Source organism: Rissa tridactyla, unplaced genomic scaffold (genome assembly GCF_028500815.1).
Source record: "Rissa tridactyla isolate bRisTri1 unplaced genomic scaffold, bRisTri1.patW.cur.20221130 scaffold_37, whole genome shotgun sequence".
Lineage (NCBI taxonomy): Eukaryota > Metazoa > Chordata > Aves > Charadriiformes > Laridae > Rissa > Rissa tridactyla.
Window position 1 is genome coordinate 200,433 of NW_026529584.1, and position 18,557 is coordinate 218,989.

Below are 18,557 nucleotides of genomic sequence, written 5' to 3' on the forward strand. Positions count from 1 at the left end.
GGTCCTTTTCTGCCGGGCAGCTCTCCAGCCACTCTGCCCCCGGCCTGAGGCATTCATGGGGTCGGTGTCACCCAAGTGCAGGACCCGGTGCTTGGCTGTGTTGGCCCTCACACCATTGGCGTGGGCCCATCCGTCCAGCCTGGCCCGATCCTTCTGTGGAGCCTTCCTGCCCTCCATCCACATGCCCGCACAACTCCGTGTCCTCTGCAGACGTACTGAAGGCCAAGCGCTTAATGGCTGTAACCTGCCACCTCCTTTACCTGCGGGAAGATCAACACTGTGACAGGCTGGACAAGTATTTGCTCTAATTAAAAAAAAAAATAACACACACCACCCCACCCCCCCCCCCCCCAAAAAAAAACCCCACCACCACTCCATAACCCCTCACACCCATAACCCAGACCCCCCCAAAAAAACACCCACCCCGAACAAAACAAAACAAGAGACCTCATTTTCAACTGCTCTATGCCAGCCAGCATTACAGATATATAGACTATATATTACACATACATATATATATATACATAAATATTATATATTTATAGACTTCTTGTATAGTCTTGTAATAAGTAACTAAAGGTGATTTGCTGATCGAACAAGTTAAGCAAGAGGAACGAACCCATTGTGGCAGTCTTGAGAACTCCCTGTTTTACCAGAAGAGACATGTCCACAATGTTATCTTGCTACACCAACATGGGAACTCCTGTTTGACAAAAAGCTTAACCACAATGTTATCAGAATGTATTGTTTTGAGCTGATTCTGTGACCAACATTTTATCTAAACTACCTCAAGCAAGAAGCTACGGAGGGGCGTACCGAAGATGTCGAAACCCGACCTCCGTGAAGATAAAAAGAGCTGCTCAGCTTGCTTGAATTTGCGAGCCTTTGGTGGAGCTGCAACTCCCCGGCCGCCCAGCGCTGCTTTTGCTTTCCTACCTCAATAAATATTTATTGAATCTATTTCGGACTTGATTTATTTTAAATTCAACTATAACAAATTTGGTGCCGTGACTCGGATCCAGACAGCCGACTCGGAATTCAACTCTGGGAGGGCACCCCGTCTTCGGATGGTCCCGGAGGAGATTCCGACTTAGCTCACCTGGATTTTCCGAACTGAGATAGGAAAGCAAAAAGAAAAGAGAAAGGAGATACTGCAGTTCCCCGTAATTTTTGTGCACGAAGAGCCGGACGAAGACTCGGGAGTGAGTAAGTATATTGCGGTTCCGTTCGGTCGGGGATTGGGTACCCGGGTGCGAGTGACTGAGACGTCCACTGGGCTTAGTAGCCCACCGGACGAAGTGAGTGTGGACCTCCTAATAGTGCGGTTCCCATTGTCCGCGAGGGCGTGGGCCACGAACGGAGGGAAGTGAGTGAATTTTGAGTGAAAGAAGGCACTTTCGGAAGATGGGACAGAAGAAAAGTAGGACTTCTGGTTCCATGCAGGAGATACGGGGTGGGGGTGGGCTCCCCGATATACCCCAAGATAGCCCGTTAGGCCTAATGATTAGATATTGGGATAGTTCCCCTTCTCGAAAAGGGAAATCCAAGGAGAAATTGGTCTATTATTGTATGGAGGTATGGGGAAGAAAACAGATAAGAAAAGATTTATATTGGCCAATTCATGGATCCTTAGAGGATTGGATATGCCAACAATTAAACATATATGTTAACAACAAACGACTATTTAATAAGGAGGAGAGTGAATACGCCTTTTTATGGATCCTGGGCACGGCTCAGGCCGCTAATTTGTTTCCATTAAAAGAAAAGAAAAATGATAAAAAGAAAAGGTGGGATGTAGACGAACCTCCAGCGTCTCCCCCACCCTATGTCCCCCCCTCCGCAAGGTCCTGAGCAAGATCTCCCTCCAAAAGCCCCCACAGAACCTGGGGAAGAGGCTCCTCCTTCTAATCGAAGAATAACTAGAAGTCAAACTAGAGAAAGGAGGGAGGAAAACTTGTTGTATCCCTTAAGGGAGACTGCTATGGGGGGACCACAACCCGGAGTTGGATTTGTATCTGTACCCCTCAGCTCCGGGGATGTGAGGGAATTTAAGAAAGAAATGGGACACTTGTTAGAGGACCCATTAGGGGTAGCAGAACGTTTTGATCAATTCCTCGGGCCTAACATTTATACTTGGGACGAGATGGAATCTATTTTAAAGATCTTGTTCACAAACAAAGAACGAGGAATGATCAGAACGGCAGGCATGAGGCATTGGGATCAGAGGCATCAGCATGGTCCCGCCGGAGATGTAAAATGGCCCTTACAGCGGCCCAATTGGGACAATCAAGACCCCGCACATAGAAATAACATGATTGATCTCCGGGATATAATAATTCAGGGGATTAGAGATTCTGTACCCAGAGGGCAAAATATTAATAAGGCCTTTAATGAACAACAAAAGAAAGATGAAACCCCCAGTGAATGGCTGGAAAGATTGAGAAAAAGTTTACAGCTATATTCCGGGTTAGACCCCGATAGCCAAGTGGGTCAAGCCCTGCTGAAAACTCAATTTGTAGCTAAATCTTGGACAGATATAAGGAGAAAGTTAGAGAAAGTAGAAGACTGGCAGGGAAGGGGGTTAGATGAATTATTACGAGAAGCTCAGAAGGTGTATGTGAGAAGGGAGGAAGAAAATCAGAAGAAACAAGCCAGAATCCTGATGGCAGCTGTAAGGGAAGGACAAAATCAGGGCAGGAGAGGAGAAAGTCCCCGGAAGGGCCCAGTAGAACCGAGAAGAAGATTTAGTTCGCAGGACATAGAATGTTTTTATTGTCGCAAGAAGGGACATCTACAGAGAAATTGTCGGAAAAGAAGGCAGGATGAGGAGATTTTTAAGGAAGATTAGGGGGGTCAGGGGCTCTATTTGCTGGGGATCCCTAAGGTTACCGAGCCCTTGATAAAATTGAAATTGGGTCCTCAGCACGAAGTGTTCAAGTTCCTTGTGGACTCGGGTGCCGAAAGATCAACAGTCCAAAAGTTACCATCTGGATGTGTTGAATCAAAGGATAAACTCCAAGTAGTTGGTGCAAAGGGGGAACCTTTTAAGGTGCCCCTGATAAGGAATGTAACAATAGAAGCCCCAAATAAATATGGAGTGGGAACATTTTTATTGGTCCCAGAAGCTGAGTATAACCTCTTGGGACGAGACCTGATGGTGGAATTAGGAATCAATTTGGAAGTAGAGCAAGAGAAATTAAAAGTAAGATTATGCTTATTAACTGCAGAAGATGAAGCCAAGATTAATCCAGAAACTTGGTATAGCCCAGGGTCGGTGGGAAAATTAAATATCAAACCGATCACGGTCTCCATAAAAGACCCAGACCAGCCAATTAGGATAAAACAGTATCCCGTCTCTAGTGAGGGGAGAGAAAGGTTGCAGCCAGTAATTGAGAGACTTTTGGCCCAAGGGCTTTTGGAACCCTGTATGTCTCCCCACAATACTCCCATATTGCCTGTAAAGAAGCCGGATGGGTCCTATCGTTTAGTACAAGATCTGAGAGCCGTAAATGAACGAACCATTACCCGGTTCCCTGTGGTGGCTAACCCACACACTATACTTAATCAGTTAAGTCCAGATTATAAATGGTATAGTGTTATAGATTTAAAAGATGCTTTTTGGGCTTGTCCCTTAGAAGGAAAATGTAGGGACTATTTTGCTTTCGAGTGGGAGAACCCCAAGACCCATAGAAAACAACAATTACGGTGGACCGTTTTGCCCCAGGGATTTACAGAGTCTCCGAACTTGTTTGGACAAGCTCTGGAACAGTTACTGGAATCTTATGAATTAAGTCAGGGACTAATTCTAATACAATACGTGGATGATTTATTGATCGCTGGAAGAACTCAAGAAGAAGTCAGAAATGAGAGCATCAAATTATTGAACTTTTTAGGCCTCAAGGGATTAAAGGTTTCTAAGTCCAAATTACAGTTTACTGAAGAAGAGGTAAAATATTTGGGGCATTGGCTCATAAAGGGACACAAGAAATTAGATCCCGAAAGAGTAAAAGGAATTTTGTCTCTAACAGCGCCCACTAATAAAAGACAGATAAGACAGTTATTGGGATTATTAGGGTATTGTCGACAGTGGATAGAAAATTACAGCAGTAAAGTAAAATTCTTGTACGAAAAATTAACTAAAAACGGGTTGGTAAAATGGTCCCCTGAAGATGAGAATCGTTGGGAAAATATAAAAAGAGATCTGGTAGAAGCACCTGTCCTCAGTTTACGCGATATCCGTAAACCCTTTCAACTCTTTATCAATGTAGATAACAGGACAGCTTATGGGGTTCTGACCCAAGGATGGGCAGGGCAGAGAAAGCCTGTAGGATATTATTCTAAAATACTGGATCCTGTAAGCCGCGGGTGGCCCACCTGCTTGCAAGCAATAGTGGCCACTGCATTAGTAGTGGAAGAGGTTGGAAAAGTCACCTTGGGAGGTGAACTAAAAGTATACACCCCCCATAACATTCGAGGAGTATTGCAACAACGGGCTGATAAGTGGCTTACAGATAGTCGACTGCTAAAATATGAGGGAATTTTAATTAACTCCCCTCGACTAGAAATGGAAACCACTTCTATTCAGAATCCTGCCCAATTTTTATACGGAGAACCTAAAGAAGATTTGACACATGACTGCCTCCAACTAATAAATTTGCAGACTAAAATAAGGGAGGACTTAGAAGACAATGAATTAGACGAAGGAGAAAAATTATTTGTGGACGGCTCCTCACGAGTGGTTGAAGGACAACGGAAATCAGGTTATGCTATTGTGGATGGGTATACTTTTAAGACAAAAGAATCAGGACCATTAAGTAAAGCCTGGTCCGCACAAGCGTGTGAGTTATATGCTATGCTAAGGGCATTAAAGCTCTTAGAAAATAAAGTTGGAACTATTTATACAGATTCAAAGTATACCTTTGGGGTGGTACATACTTTTGGAAAAATTTGGGAAGAGAGAGGCTTAATTAACACCCAGGGAAAAGGATTAGTCCATGAAAAGCTAATCTTAGAAGTTTTAAAGGCATTAAGAGGTCCACTAAAGATAGCCATAGTCCATGTAAAAGGACATCAGAAGGGACTAACCCATACTGTAAGAGGAAACAATCTAGCCAACGCGGAGGCAAAACGGGCTGCATTATTAATGGTTCAGACCTTGAGAGAGGAACCTGAAAGGCTAAAATTAGATAAAACTTTCACTCTCCAAGAATTGGAGAAGCTAACACAAATTGGAGCAAAAAGAGATGGTGATAAATGGCTGCTACCAAACGGCAGGGAAATTCTTCCAAAAGGATTAGCTCGGGGAATACTGAATAAATTACACCATAAAACTCATTGGGGAATTCAAGCTTTAGTGGATCAGTTTGAGACAAACTATGCCTGTGTCGGAATATACGGTCTAGCTAAGAGGATTTTAGAGGGATGTTTAACCTGTCACAAAGTGAACAAACGACAACTTAGGGAAAAGGTTCAAGGAGGTCGTGAATTGGCTAAAAGACCCTTTGAGAAAATACAGGTGGATTTTACTGAATTGCCAAAGGTGGGGAGATATCAGTATTTATTGGTCTTCGTTGATCACCTTACGCACTTTGTAGAAGCCTTTCCAGTGGTAAGAGCTACTGCAAAGACAGTTATTAAGATTCTTTTGGAAGAAATTATTCCAAGATATGGGACTGTTGTGGTAATTGACTCAGACCGAGGTCCACATTTCACATCCAAAGTAATTAAAGAGACAACTGAATTGTTTGGTACAAAATGGGAATACCATACTCCCTGGCACCCACAGAGTTCTGGGAAAGTAGAAAGAATGAATGGGGAGATAAAGAAACACCTAACCAAACTTATGGTGGAAACAAAAATGAATTGGGTTAAATGTTTACCATTGGCTTTGCTTTACATTAGAACTCAGCCAAGAACAGATACTGGTATATCCCCCTTTGAAATGTTGTATGGAATGCCTTATGACTTTGGGTTATTAGTGGAACACCCAAAAGTTGAGGATAAACTTTTAACAGAATATATTTTAGAACTTACAAAAAGAAGACAGGAACTAAGAAAGAAGGGCTTGGTAGTACAAAGACCTCCCTTGGACATTTCCATACATCGAATCCAGCCCGGAGACCAGGTACTAATCAAAACCTGGAAAGAAACCTCCCTAACACCCCGTTGGGAAGGACCCTTTGTTGTTTTACTTACCACAGATACGGCTGTACGGACAGCAGAAAAAGGATGGACTCACGCTAGTAGGATTAAGGGACCTATCTTCCCAGAGAAGTGGACTGTGACGTCGGAACCAGGAGATCTTCGAGTAAAGATAAGGAAAAGCGAGACCGGTAAATGAACCACTCCAGAAGGGAAGTAAGAGATAGTTTATATCGATGGTTCCAAATACCACCAGGAAATACTCTATGAAAGGTATATTTTGCACCTTGGAGTGAAGAAAGGATACCGGACCAAACGGGGGGGGGTGGATTATACAAACTAACAGGAACTCCCCAGGTTTTTCCATTTTGTTGCGAAACAGAGACGGAGATACCCGAATCACCCGGAATAGATCTCTGGGGAATACCCTGCTTAAAACACCCTACTTCCGGACATTTATGTTGGGTTGTTTGCAGATGTCTAAATTGTAATAGAGATTGGTCCTGTGTTTCATTTAAGAGACAACCCTACTGTATGAAATGTCGCAATGATTTGATACGTGCCAGGGGACCAGAGGATCCAGTGGAAATTCGTAAATTATTTTGTGGGTGGGAACTGTCAGTACCTGAACTTTGGGAAGTATATGAAAGAGACTGGTATAGAGTTTTAAGACAGTGTGCTATAAGATTCACCTGGAAACGGGCACAACAACCACATAGGTGGAAATATATTTGAGAGATAACTAACTCTTTAGACGTTGGAAATTATTGACAGAATAACAGCAAAATTCCCCTGAAGACTATCTGCTGCTGCCGAGAAGATCTTGATATCCCGTTGCTCTCTGCAAAGGAGTAGACGAGGAAGGCAGAGAGGTACTAAACAGTGGGGAAATGAAAGCTGGTATCCTATTAATGGTATTGATTACCATGACTTTAGAAAATGAACATCAACCCTTCAATTGGACCTTAGGTCGATGGGAAGATTCAATGGAAGTTCGGTATAATGTGACAGCCGGACCCCCAGAATTCTAAGTTAAATTGGAAGATTTAGTCTTTTATGAACTAGACCCACCTGGCCGACGAGAAAGAGCAATAAAACCTTTTTATCTCTGCCCCAGTTCGAATCCAGGGAAAAGCTATTGCAATTTCCCTAATCACTATTACTGTGCATATTGGGGATGTGAAACCATAGCTTCAAACTGGGACGTAGCCATTAAAGATAGATTTTTAACTATAACATGGAGACCCAGAGGATGCAACCCGCCAGCTCCTAGCTGGGATGGACACATAGAGGGCCCCCACCTTGGCAACTGTAAGCATGTTATACTAGAAATCCTGCAGCCTAATGACCACGGATGGTTATTGGGACGAACCTGGGGAATGCGATATTGGGAATCTGGAACTGATAGAGGAGGACTAATATTCATTCAAAAACGGGAAGTTAAAATGCCACAAGCAGTAGGGCCCAATCGAGTCATCACAAAGCAAAAAGGGAAAAAGAAGAAGCCAAAGGTAGGAAACTCCACAGCCTCAGTCACCCCAGGGACATACCTAACCTCTACAAATAAAGTGGAGAAAATACCCAAAGACAATGAACCCTTATGGGCTGTAATGCAGGCAGCCTATCAAGCTTTAAATACAACAAATCCAAATTTTACCATTTCCTGTTGGTTATGTTATGACATAAAGCCCCCTTTTTATGAGGGGATAGCTGTGTCATCTCCTTTTAATACCTCTACCGAGGACAATCCCTCCAGATGTAATTGGAAGGAACGGAAGGCGGGGATTACTCTCCAACAGGTCAGAGGGAGTGGTTGGTGTATAGGGAAGGTAACGAACGAGAGAAGAACTCTATGTACCAACCAGACTCAAAACTTTACATCTAATACTAAATGGGTTCTGCCCAGTCCTGGGGCATGGTGGGTCTGCTCCATAACCGGATTAACACCGTGTTTGTCCACTGCTGTTCTCAAGAAAAGTATCTCAGAATTTTGTGTACAGGTTACTGTGGTACCTAGAATCCTCTTACATGGGGAAGAAATTATGTATTTACATTGGAGCAATTTAGGACATAAAATCAACAAACGAGAGCCAATATCTACAATTACTATAGCTACTCTACTTGGTTTAGGGGTCGCTGGGACCGCCACTGGCATAACCTCCTTGGTGCAACAACAGCAGAGTCTAACATCTCTAAGAGCTGCAGTAGACGAAGATTTGGCCCGAATAGAAAAATCTATTTCCTATTTAGAGAAGTCATTGACCTCATTGTCAGAAGTAGTTTTACAGAATCGAAGAGGATTGGACCTTTTGTTCTTGCAAAACGGAGGATTATGTGCTGCCCTAGGTGAAGAATGTTGCTTTTATGCTGACCATACAGGGGTAGTAAGAGATTCGTTAGCTAAACTGAGAGAGGGATTAGAGAAAAGAAAACAAGAGCGAGAGGCTCAGTCCTCCTGGTATGAATCTTGGTTTAATCAGTCACCATGGCTGAGTACCTTAATTTCTACTTTGGCGGGACCCCTCATGATGTTGCTATTGGCTCTGACTTTTGGACCCTGTGTCATTAACAAATTTGTAACCTTTGTTGAAAGCAGGTTAGAAAAAGTGCAGCTAATGGTGATGAAGCAATCAGAACTGGAAATGAAACTTATACCGAACGAAAATCCTGAATTAGATGCAGCTTGTGAGGTATTGTCTAGGTTTGATCAGCAAATCACTTATAAATAAAAGAAGGGGGGATTGTAATAAGTAACTAAAGGTGATTTGCTGATCGAACAAGTTAAGCAAGAGGAACGAACCCATTGTGGCAGTCTTGAGAACTCCCTGTTTTACCAGAAGAGACATGTACACAATGTTATCTTGCTACACCAACATGGGAACTCCTGTTTGACAAAAAGCTTAACCACAATGTTATCAGAATGTATTGTTTTGAGCTGATTCTGTGACCAACATTTTATCTAAACTACCTCAAGCAAGAAGCTACGGAGGGGCGTACCGAAGATGTCGAAACCCGACCTCCGTGAAGATAAAAAGAGCTGCTCAGCTTGCTTGAATTTGCGAGCCTTTGGTGGAGCTGCGACTCCCCGGCCGCCCAGCGCCGCTTTTGCTTTCCTACCTCAATAAATATTTATTGAATCTATTTCGGACTTGATTTATTTTAAATTCAACTATAACAGTCTCAAAATGGCGTTGCCGCCCGGCAAGGATCATGGCTGCCGGTGCCCCACGTTGGTAATTAACAGCGCAATCAGAGTAATCGCCTTTAATGAGGCACGAAAAGGGTCTGTTTCCCAGGGGAAGCTCCCGGGGCTGAGCTCCGCCACCGGCTCCCCCACAGGCCGCGGGGCGTCCCCCCGGAACGCCTGCTCCCGCCCGCCCGCGGCGCCGCCTCAGCCGGCCGGCGCCAGTCAGGCGAACGGCGCGGACAGCTATGACGGGGTCCTGCCGGGCAGGTACCCATAGCCCCGCCCCGGGACGGGACACTCTTTTCGGCGCGGGCGGCAGAGGTGGATGTTGTGCACCGCGTGGTGCGGACGAGCCTGGGACTGGTGGGGGCTCCAGGCCCTGGTGGCTCTAGGTCCAGCGGTGCGATGGGCCCGCCCGGGCCGGGCCTGGCGGCGAGGGGCGTCCGCCGGGGTGAGGAGTAGGGGAGCCCGTAAGAGGGGCACGGCCTCGGAGGGATGGGGGGGTGGGTAGCGGGGTAGCCGGGGGTGGGGGGGTGGCTCCGGAGGGGGAGCCCGTAAGGTGGGGGGGGGTGTCTTTGGGGGAGGGCGTCCGTAAAAGGAAGGGGGACTATTCAGCGGGGGGGGGAGGGATTGTCCATAATGGGGGAAGGAACGGCCTTGGCGGGGGGGGAGGTACGGTTCTCAGGGTGGTGGCGGGGGGGAGCCTCCGTGAGGCGGGGTAGACGGTCCCGGAGGTGAAGAAGGGGGGCGTCCGTAAGGAGGGGGGACACAGCTCCCGGGGTGGCGGTGGTAGGGCCTCCGTAAACGCGGGGGGTCGGCCCCGGAGGTGGGGGGAATAGGCGTCTATGTGGAGGGGGGGGCGGTCTCCCACTGGTAGGGCCTGCCGGCGGCGAGCTGGTGGTTCGCCTCGGCTCCTCGGGGGGGTTTCCAGCGCGAGCTCTCCCCGGGGAGGGTCCGGCCAGGCGGGGATGTGCCCGCGGTCAGCGCTGATTGGCGGCATTTGACCTCGTTTGTGTTTCAGCCTCACTCTTGGGATCATCACCAACTTCTCCTGAGCCCCACATTGGACCGAGACTTATCAACGGGTGGCCTGACAGAGGCAGGCAGGTAAGTAAATACCGACTGATCTCAGCGCAGCTGTGCTATTATGAAGAGTAACAAACCTCACTCAACTTGTTGAGAGTTAGGGGTTCTTTTTTCCTGACAATTACACTGGTCTGTTCAGTGACTATTTATTTAGTATGTCCTGTTCCCCACAAAAAAAAGACTTAATCTCAGTCTTATTTGTTTACTGTAGCTATTTCCATTGTAAGCTAAATTTCTCACCATCATGGTGAAAAACAATACCCGAAAGGCTCTAATGCTTCCAGCCAGTGGCTTGATGGCCTGTGTAATGTATCTCTTGTCCCATCTCAAGAAGAAAGAAATATATTGATGGTGTTACAAATAAAGCAGGTAGCGTCCTGTTTTAGGAAGAAAGTGTGTTGTGTTGGAAACCCTTGGGCAGAGCAGAAGGAGGTGTCCTGCCTGGGTCAGTGATGAGTGTTGGCATGTATTATCTGATCTAAAGTTGACGTCCATCACCACTTTAGCTCTAGAATTACTCTGAGACCCAGACAACTCCAGTTTTATGTAAAATCTCTGTAAGGAGAAGGGGGCACAAGTTTGAGTTCTCTCTCCTGGATGTGTTAGCAAGGTGTGGCTCTGGCTGTCACTCAGAGATGCTTCTGTGTGACCTGAGAGCAGCTCAGGTAGCCGGAGCTGAGCAGTGCCAGCAGATGCTGAGGGAGAGATTTGGGGGTAAGCTCAACCTGCCTGTTTTAGCGAGCGTGTTGTTGAGTTGCACCATTTCGTGCTACCTGCAGGATGCTTAAAGGGTGCTGTCCCATCTTCCTTTGGTCAGAATGAGCAGTCAGCTGTTTGGAGTTGCTTTTTAAAGAGAAAAAGCAATGATGATATTGTGTTTTCTGTTGGGGCTGTATGTTGCATTTTGCAGTTCTGTAAGACATAAATTTTAGCTAGCTGGCGATTAGAAGATTCCAGCTCTCTCCAGGCATGGAAAGCTAAAGTTGTTGAGGGTAGCCCCAGGAGTCTTCCTTAGTTTCATCTGTTCCTTCTATTATGCTTTGTATCATAAATTCTTAATTACTGTCTTTGCTCCCAACTTGTGTAATGTGTAAAGACACAAAGGCAGCTGGGGCTGAGGAGCAGCGCTGTTGTATTCACAGGACGTTTTGTCACAGGGATGTACTGGCTCCAGTCAGTGCTAGCTCAGAAATCTTTGTATTCCCTGCTCAGACCTTTCTTTTTCCTCCAGAGTATATTTCCTGTGCGGTTTGTGTCTGACCACATTGTTCGTGGGGTTTTGTTTTTGTGAAGTTTTTAGGCAGCAATAGATGAACTGCAGTTGAACAAGTTTTACTTTAACAGATCTTACCAAAGAGTATTCACAATCCATTTAATGAAGTCTTGTACAAATCTAGGGGTTTGATTTTCCTTTTTTAAATAACTAAATGTTAAAACCCTTGCCCCTCTGTGATTTTTTGCAGTGTTTTTTTTTTCCCCCAAGTTCCTTTCTGATGTCTCCGTGATGTAAATGAAATTGTTGAATCTATAAAGAAGTTAACCAAAGAAGGTGAGTTGCTTGCTGACCACAAATGGGTTACATTTAGATGTTTAAAACACAGTGACGAGGCTGAGGTGTGTAAGACTATGAACTGAAGTTTGCTTGGGTGGTCTCTTTGCTTACATATTATCTGTGAACGCTTGTTCTTTTGCAAAGGACAGAGTTGGGTCTCTCATTCCTTTCTGAAAGATTCTAAACTTCATGTCTCTTGCATGAAAAATAAATCGTCCTGCTCCTAAGGAAGGAATCCTTTGGGCACTTGCGAGTGCTGGCTGATGTACCAGTTATGCCAGTCCCTAGGGAATGTTTTGTGTTTGGTTATTAATGGCCATCAGTTGTGACTGTTGGCTGTGAAGGACACTGGTCTTGCTGTATGGGAATGAGAAAGAGAAGAACTTTCTGTGCTCGTCAAGTGTGGTTGCTGGTAATTTAGTTTGTGCCCATGACGAACTTCTGTGTGACCACAGGCAGTGTTTATCAGCTGTAGCATGAATATTTAGCAACTCGGTCTTTCCGTGGGGATAGGGTTTCTTCCAAATCTACTGTATTTCCCTCATGTTACTGTTCTAGCAGAATTCATCAGTCAAGACTCTGACAGTGGATGTTTGCGGCACTAAAGCTGGCTGTTTTGATGCTGAGTGTTGAAATGGCTCATTATTCGCAGCACCCTTTTTGTTAGTGCACTGAAACTGATGTGCCGAGCGCACAGTGGCTTTGTGTTGTTTCTGAAAAGCGATAAAAGCTCAACTGAAGGAGGGTGATACCTGATACCGCAGAGAAGAGTGTGTGTTTTGTTGCTTTCAGTTTGTGGATTTCTTAAGGAGAAAGGCCTTGCATCAGTTTTACCCCAAAATTGCATTGGTTCAAAGTTCGTCTCTGGGTTGAAGTCGAAATGCTGACTTGAAAATTAATTGCTGCCAGTGTGTGTCACGAGAGCTCCGTTGGTGCGGGTGTGCTGAGCAGTGGTTCGTCTGCGTGTGTGGTGTTTTGGGTTTAGCTTCCAGGTGTGAGGATGCCGAAGAAAACTTGCAACTGGAGTCAGTCTTGCTCTAAAACCAGGGATGGTTTCCACTTGTGCCCGGGCGTCTGAGGGAGCTGTGGCCATTTCAGGTGGGCCAAGAGTTGTGCCCCAGAGTTTCCCTGGGAGTCCCCAGCTCTGCAGTTAGCCAGTGGAGGCTAAGATGGCATAGCTGTTAGCAGCTTATGCTCGTTGAGTTGTGGGGAATGTGGGGGATGTGTGTCTGACTGTATCCCCAGCTGAATGGAATTGTTTGCTTTTATGTGCCCTAAACCCTCAGGTCACTTGTGTGTATGTGTCAGTTCTTGAGGAAGCTCTCTGGGGGCTGGAAAAGGAAATGGTGCAGGGAAACTGTTTATTTAGTTTTTGTGTTCAGTGTAAAACCTGGAGTTTAGCTTTTTGTCCCTTATTTTCAATGCTGATCTAAATGTCTTTTTATTGTTATTAAATAGTATGTATTTCATTCCCTGCTCTCTTATGTTTTAGGAGAAATAGCTACAAGGTTCTCCCTCTGCGCTGCAAGACAATGCTGCGAAAGGACCTGATAAGACAGCCTGCTGCCCCGAGCGTGTTGCTTTGGGGAAGCACGTGCCCTGTGTAGCTTTGTGAGGGAGAAGGAAAGGTGACTACATGAGTATTGACTTGTTTCAGCCCAGCCATGCTTTTCTCTAGAGGAATAAGCCTCAGGCCCTTGTTGGGAGTTGGGGGCTGGGTGTGGGTCCCCAGCTGCTCCTCTCTTGCCCTGCTGTCCCCTGTGACACACAAATGGGAGCTGCTGTGTTCGTTCCCCTGGGTCTGTGATGGCTGTTGGCATGTATTACCTGAGCAGACAGCTGAGGATGATCGGTTGGATCTAGAATGACTCTGAGACCTGGGGAGCAAGCTTCTTGGTGCTCCTTTACCTGCCAGGAGACTGCAGCTGTATTTCCTCCTGGCTCTTTTGGTAGGAGAAAGCTCTGAGTGTGGCCGCAGCGCTGCTCTGTGCTTGCTGGAGTTGAAAACCGCTGCCACTAGTGTTGGCTTTGAAGGTGTGGGGTACCAGATGTAACCACAACAACTGGATTGCAGTTCCGGGAGGCGGGAAGTGTGGATAGCTGCTTATGTCTGGGGGAGAGAAAGCTGCAGTTGTTCTTGGTGTCCCAGAAGAACTGGAGGCACTCTTGCTTATGGTTGTTGTTGCTGTGCTGAAAACATGCAGGTTTTAAGTACTGACTCAAGAAAGAATGCTTGTGGGTAGTTGTGGTGGTTTAATCCTATCCAGCAGCCAGGACCACACAGCCCCGCCCTCTTCCTGCAGAAGGGCAGGGAGAAAAGGAGGGGAAAGGAAAAGGGAAAAAACGGCTTGTGTGTTGAGACAAGGAGAGTTCAATAGAACAAAAACAGAAAAGGAAGTAGCACTAAGGATAATGATGTACTCGCCACCTGGTGAATTGGTCCCTTCCTGAGCAGTGATTGTGGGTTACAGCCCCCGGGCAGCCCCCATCTGGATACGAGCACGGGCAGCCCCCATCTGGATACGAGCACGATGTCTATGGAAGGGAATATTCCATTGTGCTGTCTGTGCTGCTTCTCAGCTTCTGTGGGAAGCTGAAAAGTGTCCTTGAAAAGTACATAAACATCTGCCTACCACCAATTAAAGCAACATGCATTCTTGACATTCCTTTCACAGCAATCACTGCAAAGAAAATTAACTCTTTCCCAGTTCAAACCGGGACAGTGTGTAGGTAGACAACAGGAGAGAGAGAGATCAGTGTATGAGTATTCCCTTCCTCGTGCCCCCTCCGACGGTGGGAGCAACCAGAGGGGAGGAAGGAAATGCGGTAGCGCGGGTGTCTGCATGCACGTGTGTGTGTATGTTTGTGTGCGTGCTGCAGGTCGTGTGTGAGTGCTCAGCACATCTGAGCTGTTGACGTGTTGGAAAATGTTGGAGGCACCGCGAACTTCGTAAATGTTAAGGAAGGGCTTTCCTTGTCTCTGTTTCACTGCTGTGCTTCTCTGATTCAGAGCTGAAGCCATGCCCTGCTCAGGGGCACAGTGTGTGGTGGTATTTGAGGAGGAGCTGTGTTTCCTGGGGGCAGGCGGCAATGGATCTCCTGGGACAGCTTCAGGGAAGGGAGACGGATGGAATTCTGGCCTTCATCCAATCCTGTCAGCACAAACGTGGTGCAGGAAGTGACAGCACAGGTCATGGCGCTCCTCCTGTGTCGACCCTCGTCATGCCCAGGTAAATGTAATGGGGTAACTGTAGAAATGACCGCTTTTGGTTAACGATCCTGATGATTGCAGAATAATGAACTGGGTGCTGTTGGACACCGATGGCCAAAACTCTGTCAGGACCTTATTGGAAAAAAGGAATCATGCAATGTGCAAAACTTTAAGATTCATCTAAAAAACATTGTCAGATTTGGGAACGCTGTGCTTTCAGTGTTGCTTTACTGGCAATTTTGTCTGCATTCTTCATGAATTTTGTAGTGGTCTTCCTGAAATACTTGTTAGCTACAGGTGTTTATATAAACAATTTGTTTATGCAGTACCTATAAATTGTGTTGTGTATTTATGCTTTAGTACTATACAAAAGTGTTGTGGTAGTCAGCTCTTAGGTTGTCTTCCTCAAATCCGCTTTTTTCCTGTAACTTAAGAATTATACCAGGCTTTTGTGCACTTGATTTATTTGGTGTGCTCTTCCCCTGGGGGGAAAAAAACCATGAACAACGAAACCAAACGAAGAAAAGGACTAAGTCTGAGCTTTATTGTTTTCACCAAAGCTGTCTCCATCTAGTCTGTCTTCAGTTTTCTTTCTCATGCAAACCATGGTGAAAAACAATACCGGAAAGGCTCCAGTGCTTCCAACCAGTGGCTTGATGGCCTGTGTAATGTATCTCTTGTCCCATCTCAAGAAGAAAGAAATATATTGATGGTGTTACAAATAAAGCAGGTAGCGTCTTGTTTTAGGAAGAAAGTGTGTTGTGTTGGAAACCCTTGGGTAGAGCAGAAGGAGGTGTGTCCTGCCTGGGTCAGTGATGAGTGTTGGCATGTATTATCTGATCTAAAGTTGATGTCCATCACCACTTTAGCTCTAGAATTACTCTGAGACACAGGCAACTCTAGTCAGCTTTTCAGATTTGATTTTTAGGGGGGAAAAAAAGCAATGATGATACTGTATTTTCTGTTGGGGTTGTACATTCCTTTTTGTGTTCGCAGTTGGTGTTTCCTGGAAGGGTTACATTTGTTGGGCATGTTCACATACCTCTTAGAATACTGTAAATGACAACTGCTTTGCCTGCACAGGAGTTCAAAAATGTAGGAATATTACATGTTCTTGCAGTGTTCTTGGATATGCACATCCCTGTTGGCGGTTGCTTTGGGTTTTGGGTTTTGCTTGGGTTTTTGGAGGGTGTTTTCTTATCAGGGGATTGTGAGCAGCCTTTGGTCAATACTGTGGTTTCTTGCAATTTGTGTTTTCTTAGTGACTGCCTGAAATGTGGCCAGAAGCACCACAAAGGTTGTCTCCCAGAGAAGATGGAGGGGTTTGTCGATGCCTAGGTATTATGTGACATGTTGTAAATGAGTCTGGTGGTTGATCTATGTGGGATTGCCAGGAATCAGAACATAGGAATCTAGAACATAGGAACATAGGAAGTTCCGTTCAAATACATGGAAAAACTTCTTTACAGTGAGGGTGACAGAACACTGGAACAGGCTGCCCAGGGAGGTTGTGGAGTCCCCTTCTCTGGAGATTTTCAAGACCCGCCTGGATGCAGCCCTGAGGGATGTGCTTTAGGCAATCGTGCTCTAGCAGGGGAGTTGGACTAGATGATCTCTAGAGGTCCCTTCCAACTCTGAAGATTCCGTGAATGTTAACAATTGGGGTTAACCTGTTTCTGCCAGAGAGCCCATTTGGCCTTCAGCTTGCCCTCCTCCGTAAACCTTAGGGTCAGAGGAATGGACAGGATCAAACCACAGGCTGGATGCAGAATCGTCTTAAGGCTGTATCCAGCCTCCAGGAAGCAGTTTAGTACTGCTGTGGGGATTTTTGAAGAAGAGAGTAGTGCTCTGCTTATCTCTTAGGATCTTTTTTCCAAACTTTCTACTAATGTAATATATTAGTTAAACATTACCATTCTATAATTGCATTGTGTAACTGGAACTTCCATACAAAAGCAACATTAATCCAGTGGAAAAATAAAACTAATTTGAAACTAAAAGGTGAGATGTGTGCTTGTTTTGCATCATGTGTGCAGGACTGCTTCTAGATCTTCCTGCATTTACTCTGCTAAATATACTTATTTTTTCAGTACAAGCTTACTTCTGTAATTTTGGATCCGGATAATAAGTGCAACATCCCACACTGGAGTCAGGTGCTGTTCCTTGTATAATTCTGGTTCCCAAAACACAAACCATGAAAATGGCTTCTCATGAGGCCACTTAAAAGATCTCTGTAAAAAATATTATTTTTAAAAAAAAAACCCAACAATTTGTAAGCTACTAGAGACCATGGTGGGTTAATTAGTCTTCAGCTCTTGGTGCTTTTGCCTGATCTAAATGAGTCAGAAATTGCTGTTAAGAATCCCTATGCCCCAGGGTCGGCTCCATGCCAGCCCACCCAGTGCAGAAATCCTCTCACTGCCATTTGTCTCGATGAAGGAGGAAGAAGATTTGGGGGTGACATGATGAAAAGGAAATGGAAGTCATTGAGATGGTCCAAGTAAAGTGGCGGATTAAGATCACATCTTTCAAGGGCGCTGGCCAGATAAAAGTGTTATGAGATCTCAGTGGCACTCCTATATAACACTTGGCGGTTTATTTGTCAAAGGTTGGGGGGAAATTGTAGCTGGTTTTATTACGGCTGTCCATGTCTTGTCCTTTCTCCACGTGAGTGTAAACAACTGATGCAGTTTTCTCTTCCTTTGTAAGCTGATACATTCCTCGCGCTGGTGGGGCAGGGGGTGTCTGTTCTGCACTGTCACTTCGGAAGGGTTTGGGGGGAGTTAAAAAATTGTGGGTGGGTTTTTTTTTTTTAAATTTCTGAGGACTCATAAAAAAAAACCCCAAACCCAACAAACATTTTCTCTTCAGAATGCCCTAAGAAAAGCTTAACATCTGAAGTCCTGATGCTTTTCTGGTCTTGGCATTAAACTTGAGCTATTTCTGTCTTGCTGGAAGACCAAGTTGGCTGAGTTCTTCCATACCTAATGCAGGCACCTTTGGGGGCTTTTGCATATTATATTTAGCAGGCGTTTTGTGCTATTTTTACTTGTCATATCTATTGTGGAAGTGGGCGCAGCCATAGAAACATCGGTGCTTACAGGTCTTCCCTTTCTTCCTGCACTAACCCATTCCTAACAGATCCTGTTAGGTTTTTGCTTGTTTTATTTTTTTTTTTTTAGATTAGTTTTAGATCATAGTCTTTTGACTTGACAATTGTGGCTGTATTTCAGGTTTTGAACCATTCGACTGTTAAGATTTCTGTCTTTTAAGTAGCTTGGAACCTAGTGTAGTAGTTGTGCCTATTAGCAGGTTTTTCCTTTTGTATTTGCTTTTAAACAAGAATTGCAGAGAGGAGGGGGACGTGATGCGGCTGTAGA

At 45.3% G+C, this 18,557-nt stretch overlaps 3 non-coding genes across 3 annotated transcripts; all 3 read left to right on the plus strand.

Moving 5' to 3' along the window:
- Positions 1-10,858: 10,858 nt before the first annotated feature.
- On the plus strand, positions 10,859-10,943 carry LOC128903496 (small nucleolar RNA SNORD45). The gene has a single exon (XR_008464102.1). It is a non-coding gene; the product is annotated as a small nucleolar RNA SNORD45 (small nucleolar RNA).
- A 2,821-nt stretch (positions 10,944-13,764) lies between these two features.
- On the plus strand, positions 13,765-13,846 carry LOC128903498 (small nucleolar RNA SNORD45). The gene has a single exon (XR_008464104.1). It is a non-coding gene; the product is annotated as a small nucleolar RNA SNORD45 (small nucleolar RNA).
- Positions 13,847-15,984: 2,138 nt separating this feature from the next.
- On the plus strand, positions 15,985-16,069 carry LOC128903497 (small nucleolar RNA SNORD45). The gene has a single exon (XR_008464103.1). It is a non-coding gene; the product is annotated as a small nucleolar RNA SNORD45 (small nucleolar RNA).
- Positions 16,070-18,557: the final 2,488 nt, after the last annotated feature.